We start from the raw sequence: 9,321 nt of genomic DNA, 5'->3' as shown, positions 1-9,321 counted from the left end.
GAGTTGGTCACTTAACCAACTGAGCCACCCAGGCATTCCAAAGCCCATTTTATTTTTTTATTTTTTTTTATAAATTTTTTTTTTTAACGTTTATTTATTTTTGAGACAGAGAGAGACAGAGCATGAACGGGGGAGGGTCAGAGAGAGGGAGACACAGAATCTGAAACAGGCTCCAGGCTCTGAGCGGTCAGCACAGAGCCTGACGCGGGGCTGGAACTCACGGACCGCGAGATCATGACCTGAGCCGAAGTCGGACGCTTAACCGACTGAGCCACCCAGGCGCCCCCCAAAGCCCATTTTAAATGACATCTTTTTCTTTAAACCCTTCATGAGCCTCCTAACTGGGCTTCATAGTAATTACTCTCTCCTTTAGGATCTATAATACTTTTGTAACTTTCTCAGGATAATTTACAATACCCAGTACCCAGTGTGTGTGTGTGTGTGTGTGTGTGTGTGTGTGTGTGTGTGTCTATATGTATCAAGTGAATGGAAGAGGATGCCTAGGGGAATGCTTGGCAAGGAGTAGAGCCTGAGCGGAGTGGTGAGGGCTTATGGACTGGGCACTGGCACAGGGTTTAGGAGCTGGGGTAAGGAAAAGAGAAAGTAGGGGGGCTTGCAGTGGCTAATTCAGGAGTTTCAGAATCATAGTGGGGTAAGGGCAGCATCCTCCAAAGGGGGAGATGGCAGCTATGGGTGATTGCTTAAATATAGAGGAGGTATTCAAACAAGTAAATATCTCAAGGATAATAGGATCCAGGTCTCTCTCTGTAGGAGAAAGGAGTTACAAATGTGAGAGAAAACTGGAATAAACTGTGTGATGCTGGATTGGAGGTATTACTGTGAACATATGGTTTTTCAAAATATATTGTTAGTCAAAGATATATAGCTATAAATGAGTGTGAGTATACATATATAGATACATATATAGATGGACTGTAGGAATGTATAAACATTCCCTAGCTGCATCCATGAAGACAGCCTGAGCAGTGATACCCCAAGAGCAGTGAGCACACCTAGTGCTTCTAAATACCGTTTTCCACTAAAAGGAGCCAGGACTCCTCGATAAATGGCTGCATCCAGGGTTGGGGCAAAAAGAGCCTAGAACAGCTTATTGTGCCAGAAAAAAAGGGAGTGCTCAAAGAATAATAGGTGCAGAATAGTAAAATATTAATGTAGAATATGGTTGGTGGGTATATGGGTATATAAAACTCTTTGAAATTTTCTGCATTTTAAAAATATTTTACAATAAAATATTGCAAAAGAATTTAAAACACACAAAGACATAGAAGCCAGCATGAATGGGGCTCCCCCTGACCAAACTTGGGACAATTTGAACATCAAAATAAATAATGATAGAAACATTTTATAACCCATTTAATAGGAAACTCTAAATCTATAGTGATAAAAATAAATTAAAATTTTGATGAGAAAATATATAATTTCAAAGAATCTCCCCCCCAAAATACTTATTAATTACAAAGAGGAAAAAAAATAACTTTGTAGTGGAGAAACCTGGAAGATACTGCTTTATTAAAATAAACATCAATAATGTGACTAATTAAAATATGCCGCTCGATAGGATGCAACATTACCAAACTCAAATTTGTGTGTGCACCTGACTTGCAGTAAGCCAATGTCTTGGACACTAGTTTTTTTTTTTAATTTAATTTTAATTTTAATTTTAATTTAATCTCTACACCCAACATGGGACTCAATCTTCCAACCCCAAGATCAAGAGTCCCACGCTTTTCCAACTGGGCCAGCCTGGTGCCACTAGACACGAGTTTGGAAGCAAAGAAAGCTTTACTATCAGAAAGCAGCCCAAGGAGAAGGCAGAGGATTAATCCCAATGTTGCTGTGTCCTGTTTAGCTTAGAGACAGTTTATATATGTTTGCGGAAGCAGGTGAATACATGAGAGGAGGGTGAAGGATTTCTTGACACCTTGAAGGGAGGGGAGCTTGAAACAATCTGGACATATGCATTCTTCTGGACAATGGGTGCCATTTGAGACCTGGTAAGATCAGGTATGTCAGATAATTTCAAGACAAATGTTATTGTCGAGTCCCCATTAGGTTTCTACAGTCAGTGGGTAAACAGGCAGTAGGAGTGGAAAAGCCAAAATTAATGATTGATAAGAGGTACATAAAACATAAGTAGGAAACAAAACAGTATGTGCAGCTAAGTGAATAATGCAACTAATACAACTATAGTTCTGCTTATGCTTTCAAAACAGGGTGAGGAACCAAGCATCCGACCACACAATGAGAAGAACAGAGTGTTACTTCTGTGACAGTCCTGTCAAAGACATTTACCCTGATTTTAATCATAAATAAACACCAGACAGATGCAAAGTGAAAGCCATTGTATAAGATCATTGGCCAGGAATCTTCAAAAGTGTCAAGGACATGAAAGTCAAGGAAAAACTGAGGAAGTTTTCCATATTGAAGGCAACTAAAGATACGTGACAAGTAAACACAGTGCTTGATTCTGAACTGAATACTTTTACCGTAAAGAAAATTACTGGGACAATTGGCCAATGTATCCTATAAGTGTTTTGATTATGATAGATTGTGATTGTGTAGTTGAGGGTGCTTATTAATAAGACATACACACTGAAGTATTTAGTATTTAGCATCATGTCAGCAACTTAAATCCCAAATGGTTCAGGACAAAATATTCTTTGTCCCATACTTGCAACATTATTGTAAGCTTGAGACTTGTTTCAAAATAAAAACTTAAAATTATATTCAAAACGCTGAGTATACTGGAAAAACCACACTTGACTTGGAGCCAAGTGGCTGTCAGTCCCAATTCCGCCACTGACTCGGGTTGTGACCTTGAGTAAGACGCTTTGTCAGGCCCCAGAGTCTCAGGCTATAAAAGCAGGAGTAGGACTACAAGGCTCCTTAAGGTCTCTTCCATGTCTAACACAACACCATCCACACCCACAGTACTCCCCTTCCTGAATTTCTGCAGGCTCCAGTTGTGTCTTAGCGTTCAGATGCCCCAGTGCCGCCCTTAGGGATTCTGGCTGGCGATAACAACAGACAAAAATACTTGTGGCCCAAATCTCCCGACTGCAAAGCGACTGTCCTGGCCTCAACTTGGGCAGCACCCACCCCGCCTCCCCATCGCTCTTTCGGCGGTGGAGCAGTCACGCTTGCCAAAGTGGGCGTTCGATGGCTCGGCAGTCGGCTGATGGGGCCTAGGATCAGCGGCGCGGCGCAGGGCGCGCTCCCAATCGCTGGCTCCGGCCGCGCTCGCGGATCCGAGCTTTCCGGCTCCGCCCCGCGCGCGCCCGTCCCGCCGCACTGTCTCGCAGTCGCCGCCGCCGGCAAGTCCCGGCGCTGTCCTGCTGCGCTGTGGAGCCGGTAACGTGGCAGGACTGGGACGGGCGCTGAGTCGTGGGGGAACCCCGAAGGTGAGCTGTCCGGGATTCTGCGAGTGGAGGCGCTGCGGGCGCGAGGGGGCGGTGCCCGGGCTGCCTGCCCACTGGGAGGGATATCACACCCGGGCCTGCACTGGGAGTTGAGAGGCTTGGGGGTCCCCGGGGTGGTCGCGGCTGCCAAGTGGTGACGGAAGCCGGGACCCTGGGCGTGGGCATGGGTGGGGGGATTCGGTGTCTTGGCTGACGGGGCCGGAGCCCGCCGAGGAGGGACTGGAGTGGGACGCAAGGACGGCTGAATGGCCAGTGCGGTCCGTCCTCTCCCCCGGCTCTGGGAAAGTCTGGTTTTATCCGAGCACAACAGGTAGGCGTGGACTCTGCCCGCCGGCGGGAGCCCGAGACTCCGGGCGTGCGGGGAAGGTCGGAAGGTCGGAGCCCGCCGGGCCGGACCCGCCCAAGTGGCGCGCCTGCTGCGCCCCAGGTCGGTCAGCAGCGGGGCCCCAAGCCGGGCTTTGGGCGAGGTCCTCCGAGCACCCGCGCCTCACCCTCAAGGCGGGTTTCCAGAAGCGTAGTCGAGAGGGATCCCCTTCTACGCGAGAACTTTTTCCAGTCCTTCTCGCGAGGAAAGACTGTCTTTGCTGGAGTAGCATTTGTATCGTGTGAGGAGACGTTTCTTCTTACCGTACTCTTCGGCCCGCTAAACGTCATTTCAAGTGATTACAAAGTGTTTAGAAACTTCATTAAGTACTTTACGGTGCTGACTAATGACAATAAATGTACCTCTGGCTGTTGAGATGATTTTCGTAACTTTCAAGTCCTGTAATAGGAGTCCAGTGATCGGAGCTCCTTCATTAAAGATCATAATTATACCTTATTTTTATGTACGTTCATTTATTCAAATATTCAGCATCTTTTATGTGTAGGCTTGGCACCCTGCAGGAACTCATAGCCTGGAGGAGACGCTGAAGGGGGGGGGGGGGAGATGTGCCCACAAGTTCTGTTCAGGACTTTGGGGGAAGATAAGCGAGGTTAAAGTGCAAGGAGAGCAGAAATCTACTTAGAGCTGAGCATTAGGTGGGTGGGGAGAGAAGAATTATCTTGTTTCATTTTCTAAATGTTTTAGAAAGCGTTTCTTTGACAAAGTGATTTTAGATGTAAGACATTTTAATGCCATCGATGTTCTTTTCTTTAATGGGGAAGCAGGCAGGGTTTATAACATAGGAACAGTGACCTTTGGAAAAAAGTGTGGGAGGTTGGATTTGTCTTAGAATGCAGTTATTTTATATAGTTAACTATAATATAGGAAAAGACTTCTGACCTGAAAGGATACCTGAATTTAGGTTAAGCTCCTCCACTACAATTTGTGGGTCTTAGGTCACTTTTCTCTTCCTTTCTCTTTGCGTATCATTGCATCTGCCTTTAATGACAGGAAATACATACTCCAGAGTACCTTAACATTTTTAAAAATTATGCAAATAATGAGTACATTCTCAAAGGAAAAAATTTAAGGGCTTTTATTTTAAGCAGTGTATCTGCTTTCCATCCCGCTTTACTTCAGAAAGGGGATTGAGACCATTTGTAACTTTTATGAGCGTTTCTTAATTATCTTATGAATAGAATAAAGATTAAACTGGATTTGTTTAGGCCTCTTACTATTCTAAAATTCTTTTATTCTAAATCCTGGAAAACTAGTTTAATGATCTCTGCATTTCAAAACAAAACAATGCTTTTTAGGATCATCTATCATGAGTCATGAATGCTTGGGCTTTTTTTTTTTTTTTAAGATTTTATTTTTAAGTAATCTCAATTTGTGGAGCTCAAATTTAAAATCCCAAGATCAAGAGTCATATGCTCCACCCACTGAGCCAGCCAGGGGTCCCCTCTTCTTTTTTAAAAATAGTAACAAAAGGATTATTTCTAGAAAAGTAGCATAAGGTAGCATTATTAAAGCCCTATGTTTATGATACCTGCCTCAGAAATTGGAGCCACGTATGTACAGGGAGGAGGGAAAACTTCTACAGGGTGATAATTCTAAATATTTGAAGCTGAGCATACACTCTCACTAATCTTAAAACTGTAGTATGGCTTTAATTTCAATAAATAAAATGTTTTATGTGTGTACTTTTTCAGTAAGATAGTTGTACTTACTGCCCAGATAATGCTTCTTTGTGGGTAAATATACAACAGCATCTATTTATATCCTTTTCTGTATCTATATGATGAATATATGCATGTTTTTGTGTATATATGCAAAATATTCCTCACTTTTCCACTACATTTTTTATTTAAGTAAAATTATCAGAAAGTTGATTACCTATGAAACAGCAGAAGCAAAATTATTTGAAATATTTTAGGAGGAGATCTGAAAAGAAAAAAAAAAGAAAGAAAAACATACATGTACAAAATCTTAATTCCAGTGTCTAAAAGGCTCTGGAAAGTTTTTTTCTTAACTCATGTGGCAGCAAAATATAACATTACTTTGTATTTAACATTATTAAATACAGTCATTATTTAATCCCACCTTATGTGGGCATGTTTTATCTTTTGCTGCACAAATATCAGTGAGTTTGATTGATGGAGTGCTGCCCCAGACTGTCTTGGGGAGTTAGAGGTAATAGTTAGTATGTTCACTATATTACTTGGGTGGGGCCATGAGGATAGCAGTCAGAAGGCAGAGTAATAATGGAGTTGTTCCAGGGAGATGTACTTGTAAAGTTAAGAGCTTAGCTGAGCATCTGGCATAGGGTAAGAAGCAGTGTCTGCCAATAAAATCCCTCCAGTAAGGCTCCAAGAAGTTCTGAAATGTAGCTAAATTCTAGGCTGGGTATTCTATAAGCTATGTTGTGAATTAGAAGTGGGGAGCCATGAGGAAAAGCCAAGATATCAGACCATAGTGTGGATTAAGGGTGATTCTGTGAATGCTAACTTTGATGTGAGAGCCACAAACAGTTTGCAGGGGGGAAACAGGGGACTCTAAGGCAGGCAGGGTCTAATGGCTAAACCCAAGAAGTCCTAGGTGACGGATTGCATGAGCAGCAAATACAAGGATAGGGTTATTTGGAAAATTGGTCAAGGATTCCTGGCCTCAACTGAGCTAGAGAAATAATGAATGGCATCTTGCACACACTTTGCTCTTGTACTTAGTAGTCTCGTGTTGCCCTGCTTTTTGAAATGTCTATACTTTATCAAATAGTGTTTTGGTCACTTCCATCACTGTTAGCAGTCTGTTTTGACTTCTTCCTGATCTCAATGACTTTGCTTCTTTACTTTTAATATGGTGCTCTATTCCAGCCTAGCTAGAATCCATATAAGTCATGTCTAAACTGAAATGAGTAAGCTGTGAGGGACCAAGAGACTTTGGTCAGTAAAGTTCATGATCTTTGAAACAATTATTTACTGTATATCTTTAAACACACACACATACACACAAAACTTTGTTTTCTTGTTACTGGAGTCTCAGTGAGGTACCATGTAGTGGGATTGTTTAGGTAGTTATTTTCAGATGAGTGAGGTGGGAGATAAGAATAAGTTTTGTACCTTAAAATCTACCATGTGTCACTCCTCAGTGTCCAGGATGGAATCTGTCTTCCCAGGGGGAGATGGAAGAGTTGGTCTGTGGAACAAAGTGATAAAAATTGTCAAGAATATCCAAAGACTAAACTAACACTGTTGGTACTTACTGATTTACATCTAGATGAGAAGAGCCCTTTTAAAGTTGATGTCTCTAGAAGACCTCACACTTTAACATAAAGCCTCAAAGTACTAAAGACGTAAGAGGAGAACGAAGTGATAAAAAAGAGCAACAAAGTTGTAATGATTAGATGCTTGAGTTGGTATGGCAGTAACTGTCAGTAACTGTCAGCGATTAGAGAGACTTTATGCAGCGGCTGTATGAAGTAGTTGAAGGAACATGGACACTGAAATCAGACAGGTGTAGGCATTATCTTATTCCACTTAAATAACGTCTTGACCTTGGACACATTTCTTGTTACCACCATCTGTAAAATGAGGATAATAATATCTAAGTCTCAGTGTTATGAGGATTAAAAGTTTCTAGTAAGTAAATTGTCAAAAAATGTTAGTTCCTTTTCCATTCACTGTCTTAGAGTTGGTCCCTCCTGCTCAGTTCCCCCCTCCCTCCCCCACAATACTTCCTTTATCCTTTAAGGGTTTCTCTTTTGTAATCTGGAGGCAGAGTTGCCAGAGCCAGCAGTACTTCTTCACTAAGGCCCCCATTGGCAATCTCCCTCACTGAATTCAGTTTCTGTTGTTGTTCTCATCCCGAACAGTAGTAATCTGCAGCACTTCAGAAAAATAGAGGAGGAAAGCAAAGTATGCCTCATCCCCACTTGTGGCACCCCTTATGCCAGTTTATACATTTCCTGTGACTCCTGTGTCTTTCCTCTGTCATCCTAACTTCTCTATCTCATAGGATGTGTTCTCCATTGGTTCCTGGAGCTGCATGTATCTGCCATTCTTGTTGGCTTGTAGTATGAGCAATAGCAGCATTCTCCTCATTCCTAGCCAGTTTGCAGGAAATACTCTTGGAATCTTGCTATGCTTGATGTATTTTCATTATATATTAAAATAAGATAGTGCTGTGAATGGGCATGTTACAAGTTAGCCTTTTGTGATATGGCAAGAAACATGGATTAAGTTTTTATGAGAATTTATGTTCAGAATTCCAAAAAAAAAAAAAAAAATTCATGGTGCAGCAAACCATCTTCAGCTTGGAAGGAGTGTGATGTGAAACTTAATTATAAATATGAGTAACATACATTTTTATGTGAATTAATATACTAGGTTAATTAAAAGTATCTTTTCTCCCTTTATTCATAATCCAGAAGTAGATAAGAGAAGAGTCTATTTATATTTAGGATATGTAATGTTAGATACTTCAAAATATTAATCAGAAATGGCCACTTTTGGGGTGCCTGGGTGGCTCAGTCAGTTAAGCGTCCGACTTGATTTTGGCTCAGCTCATGATCTCGCAGTTCATGAGGTAGAGTCCTGCATCCTGCTCTGTGCTGACAGCTCAAGCCTCCTTGGGATTCTCTCTCTCCTTCTTTTCCTGCCACCACCCAGCTAGCACTCTCTCTTTTTCTCTCTCAAAATAAATACATAAACATTAAAAAAAAAAAAAAAGAAATGGCCACTTTTAAGTAGGTGTGACATTGACTTGTTATATAGTTTTCTAATAAAAATCCTATCATAGTATGAACACAAAGGAATATTTAAATTTCTTGCTTTATAGTATTTAATGATTAGTGTTTCAAAGATTGTGTTCTATAGAATACTAGTTTCACAACATTCCCAGCTGGGGCCAAAAAAAAAAGAGAGAGAGGTAGTCTGGGGAGAGGTCTGTAATTAAAATATCAAATGCTATGTATGTATGCCCTCCTGGCAGTATATAGTACATATTACGATATTACACCTATGGAGACTCTCTGTCGGAAAGAAAAGTGCCAATGTGGCATTTCCCAAAAGAATTTGGTTTTTGGACACCCCCCACCCCCCGCCCCCAGACACTTAGCCTCATCCTTTGGCGTTACTGTTCTACAGAACACTTTAGGAAACATTGCTTTACCTCTTGGACCCTCTCTTGATATGTAAGCTTCTATACTTGTAGTTTTCATAATTATAATTTTTTTAAAGTAAATATTGCCCCCAACATGGGGCTCGAACTCATGACCCCAAGATCAAGAGTCACATGATCTTGACTGAGCCATCTTGACTGGGCTCAGTTGGTTGAGCATCCACCTTCAGCCCAGGTCATGATCTCACAGTCGTGGATTTGAGCCGCAAGTCAGGCTCTGTGCTGACAGCTCAGAGCCTGGAGCCTGCTTCAGATTCTGTGTCTCCCTCTCTCTGCCCTTCCCCTGCTCACATTCTGTCCATGTCTCTCAAACTTGAATAAACCTTAAGAAAAATTAAT

General features: G+C 41.8%; 1 protein-coding gene across 1 annotated transcript in view; it reads left to right on the top strand.

Annotated features, from left to right (window-relative positions):
- Nucleotides 1–3,319: 3,319 nt before the first annotated feature.
- The window catches only part of HEATR5A (HEAT repeat containing 5A), a 121,160-nt gene continuing 115,158 nt past the window's right edge, over nucleotides 3,320–9,321 (top strand). Inside the window, exon 1 of the mRNA XM_047075579.1 lies at nucleotides 3,320–3,422. The gene's annotated coding sequence lies outside the window, so the exon portion shown is untranslated. The remainder of the gene's footprint in view (nucleotides 3,423–9,321) is intronic.

This window comes from Lynx rufus, unplaced genomic scaffold, assembly GCF_022079265.1.
Source record: "Lynx rufus isolate CCGP_SWC_20201006 ecotype Redwood Valley unplaced genomic scaffold, mLynRuf1.p SCAF_13, whole genome shotgun sequence".
In the NCBI taxonomy this organism is placed as follows: Eukaryota; Metazoa; Chordata; class Mammalia; order Carnivora; family Felidae; genus Lynx; species Lynx rufus.
This window is presented reverse-complemented; position numbering and strand designations above follow the sequence as displayed.